The 4,316-nt window shown below is 48.7% G+C and overlaps 1 non-coding gene across 1 annotated transcript; it reads right to left on the bottom strand.

Moving 5' to 3' along the window:
• Positions 1 to 3,279: 3,279 nt before the first annotated feature.
• trnan-guu (transfer RNA asparagine (anticodon GUU)) lies at positions 3,280 to 3,353 on the bottom strand. The gene has a single exon. It is a non-coding gene; the product is annotated as a tRNA-Asn (tRNA).
• Between the last annotated feature and the right edge of the window lie 963 nt (positions 3,354 to 4,316).

Below are 4,316 nucleotides of genomic sequence, written 5' to 3'. Positions count from 1 at the left end.
ACAGATGGCCCATGTGCTCTATTCATGCTTAAGGGAAGTGATCGCACTACAATGATTTTACGTTCATGTCTGTTCTGTTTCTCCCCCTTCTCCTTCTGTCTCTCGAAACAATTTCCAACTCTCTCTCAATAAAAATCTGAAAGAACTGCGGGTGCTGTATATCAGGAACAAAAAACAGGAGTTGCCGGTGACCCTTCCACAGAACAGATGGTGATTTGGAAAATGTCGGTTTATATGCAGGAGATATTGTGGGAGGAAGGCGGAGATCAGGACAGAGCCCAAAGCGAGGGAAGAACTGTTGGACAGAAAAAAGAGTTGATAACGATCTGCGTGAGAGGGTGAATAACTGTTAATGGAGACTGTTCGTGGCGAAGTAGTGTGGAATGACAGACTATGTGATAACAAGGCTTGGTGTGTGTGGAAGGGACGAGGATACTATGGAGTTCAGGTCCTAGAATTATTGAATTGGATATTGGGACCAGAGGGATGTGTGGTCCCCAAGTGCAATATTCGGTGCTCTTCGTTCTGCTGGTGCTGAGCTTCGCTGGAACACAACAGCAAACCTGAGACAGAGATGTTGGCCAGGGAACAGGGTGGGGTGTGGAATTGGCAGGCAACTGGAAGCTCAGGGTCTTTTTTGCAGGCAGAACGTAGATGTTCTGTGCAGCAGTCACCCAGAGAATGGGCAGCCCAAAAAACACACTGCAAATTGCTCCCCTGACCGGGAATCGAACCCGGGCCGCAGCGGTGAAAGCACCGAATCCTAACCACGAGACCACCAGGGAGATGGCAGCGAAGTTTGACAGCTCTACTGAAAATTGCTTCCCTGCCCGGAAATCGAACCCGGGTCACGGGAGTTCGAAGGCTTCCACCAAAGTTGTTTCTTGTATCCATTGCTCCCGATGCGGTCTCCTCTACATTGGGGAGACTGGAGCCCCGTCGCAGAATCAAGTCACAGCGTTTGAGGGAACATCTCCAGGACACCCGCAACAATCAACCCCATCGCCCTGTGGCCCCACATTTCAACCTCCCCTCCCACTCTGCCGAGGACATGCAGGACCTGGGCCTCCTCCATCGCCGCTCCCTCCCCACCCGATGTCTGGAGGAAGAACGCCCCAACTTCTGCCTCGGATACATTCAACCCCAGGACATCAATGTGGTCTGCACCAGTTTCCTCATTTCCACTCCCCCCACCTTACCTCAGTTCCAACCTTCCATCTGAGCGCTGTCCTCAGGACCTGTCAATCTCCCTTCCCACCTATCCGCTCCACCCTCCTCTCTGACCTGTCACCTTCGTCCCCAACCCCATTCACCTATTGTACTCTTTGCTACCTTTGGCCCAGCACCCCCCAATTTATCTCGCCACCCCTGGAAGCGTCCTGCTTCCATTCCTGATGAAGGGCTTTTGCCCGAAACGTCGATTTTCCTGCACCTCGGAAGTTGTCTGACCTGCTGTGCTTTTCCAGCACCACTCTGATCTAAACTCTGGTTTCCAGCATCTACAGTCCTCACTTTTGCCTACCCAATAAACCCAGTGTGCCGATTTCACATCAACAAATAGACACAAGTAGACACAACGTCTACAGAAACCCGAGCCACATTACTTTACATGAAAGACATCTGGGAAATGATGTCCAGACAAATCAAACCTCTCAGCATCATGGTAGCCCACAAACCTACCAACACACTTAAACAGCGGCTAATGAACCTGAAATACCCGATACAAACAACCAGCAAACGAATGTTATTTACAAAATACCATACAAAGAAATATATACATGAACTCTGCCACACAGGTCTCTCTGGCAAGAAATGCTGGGATGAGATAAGGAAGATTTTTTTCAGCCAAAACGAGTCGGCACTGACTGGACATCCATTTAAAATCAAGGCTGTCAGCCCAGGATGGAAGATCCGAAGGGATGAACAGTTTTCTTATTTCCTGAAGATTTACAAAGCTGAGACTGGGTTTTGGTGTTTGTTTCCTTTCCACTCCCAGGAGCCGCAGTGGTTGGGGCGGTGTGTTGGGGAAAGTGAAATGTGCCCGTGAGCAGCGTGTGGGACTATTTCAGCTTCCCCTCCTCCGACAGCGCTATGACTTGACTCTGATGTTCTCAGGGACATTTCCTGACGCGAGACAGTGAAAAGAGTCTCGTTCCTGCAGATCGGGAATTCAAACCGTATGCCGGCTTCAGGACAATGAGAAAGATTAATTGGGGTGTGTGAAGAAGCTGTGAGCTGCATTTCAAACAGGTAGGTGGAGTCAGATGCGTCATCCATTGCGCCCCTGGCACTGTGCGGACCTGACGCCGCCATGCTGCAGAGTTCTGACGTTAACACGGACATGCGCAGCAATGGGAACATTCACAAGAGGAACAGCCAAAGATAATCACCGTCACTGCTTCCCTTCCATAGTCCCAACTTTGTGAAGCAGTATCTTTCACCGGGAAATAAAACACCTTTATCCTCAGGTGCCTGCTTAACTTCGATCACGACTTCACGCCCCTCACTGTTCTAGTCTCATTTCCAAACTCTTGGCTCATCGCCTCAATAGCAGCTCTGTGGGTATCTGCTTGTTCCACCCTGTCAGGCAGTGGGTTGCAGATTCCCGACCAGTGCCAATGTGATTGAAATATTTCAACCCGTCCACTGGTTGCATTAAAAAAAACCGTGAAGCAATCTCCCTTTTCTTTTGATGTCGTTTCTCAACTGTAGTCGGCAGGGATCACACCTGCGTGTGGGAACCGCAATGGATTTCATGTCCATCGCATTCACCACTCGGCCCACCAATACAGAACCACACTGACAGCTTCATTTCCCAGGTCTATCTGCCTGTGGAGCTGCGAAAGAGTAAATCATTGCTGAGTTTGTTTGAATCCAATCACTTCACAGGTTTCGAAAGGGTTAAATATCTGCAAATGGCGAGTCTGAGTGTTTCATCCCGAAAGATGAAATGGACGTTCAGTCAAAAACAGATATTGCAGGAGCAACTCAGCAGGTCAGGCAGCATCTGTGGAAAGAGAATCAGGGACAACATTTCAGAACTCGTTTTTTACCTCATCCAAGTACAGCCAAACCTGCTGAGTTTTTCCAGCAGTTTCTCTTTCTGTCTCGGATTCTCAGCATCCGCAGTCCTTTTCGTTAGAAATTCAATCAATTCAGAAACCCCTTTGTGCTGCCTCAGTGGAAAAGATTTCCGTTTGGGAAACATTTTCCTGAAACCATGAAAAACGTGCACATTCGCAGCCAAGAAAGCGGTAGGAGCGAGAACACGAAGCACTCCGTCTCTGGGTGGTCTCGAACCACCAACCTTTCGGTTAACAGCCGAACGCGCTGACCAATTGCGCCACAGAGACAGGTCCCAGCATGGCCCGCAAAGTGTCTTTGAGGAACCTACTATTCAATTCATAATTCAACCCGCCCCGCCCAAAATTACCATTGTCTTCTATCAGTTTTAATTTTCCATAATAAAGCCTTGGACATTCATTATGGAGACATGGCGACAGCCTGATCCCACGATCTGCAGGCACATCCATGACACTAGGAACGAGCTCTCCTACACCGGAGCCATCGCCCTCCAAGCCTTTCAGTTTTTGCCACTTCCCGAATTTTCTCATTGGCCCCGAGCCGAGAATGGGTTTGAATTCCTGATGTGCAGAGAATTCTTTCAATGTCTCGGGTCAGTTCATCTCCGGAGAATATCAGAGTCAATCAGCCTCTTAAACAAGGGGACGGTGTCTGGACTGTCTCTGCTCAGTCGGACAGTTCATCCTTCATTCTCCTCGAATTCCACTTCCCAAAGAGTTTCTAAAGATTCACAAAGCTGGAGACTGGGATTTGTGTTTTACTTCCTGAACATTTTTCCACCTGCTAACTGACAATATTTTGCCAAAACCTCTTCCCCATTGTAACACATGCATCATGTTCAGGGATGAGCAATTTCCATTTTGTGGAGACATTCCCAAGTTTGGGAATGCTCTCTTTGGAGCAAAGATGGTTAACTGGAGATTTCCAGGGGCTGTTGGCAATGATGGGAGAAGACGTGGTGTTTTCGCTGCTCGTTGGATGCTGCCTGAACTGCTGTGGTCTTCCAGCACCACTAATCCAGTATTTGGTTTTAAGCATCTGCAGTCATTGTTTTTACCTTGTTGATTTTACCCCAACTGCGAATCCTCTTGCAAGGATGCCTGCCTTGAAGAAGTTTTCCTCCTCTCTCTACAAGAATCTCAGGGAGTCCCTCTCCCACTGCAACTCCCAGGTCATTTCCTCTGCTCTGAAGCTCTTCAACCATGTTGTGAAACAAACTCGGTACCAGAGCC

The sequence above is a fragment of the Chiloscyllium punctatum genome, chromosome 36 (assembly GCF_047496795.1).
Source record: "Chiloscyllium punctatum isolate Juve2018m chromosome 36, sChiPun1.3, whole genome shotgun sequence".
Taxonomy (NCBI): Eukaryota; Metazoa; Chordata; class Chondrichthyes; order Orectolobiformes; family Hemiscylliidae; genus Chiloscyllium; species Chiloscyllium punctatum.
This window is presented reverse-complemented; position numbering and strand designations above follow the sequence as displayed.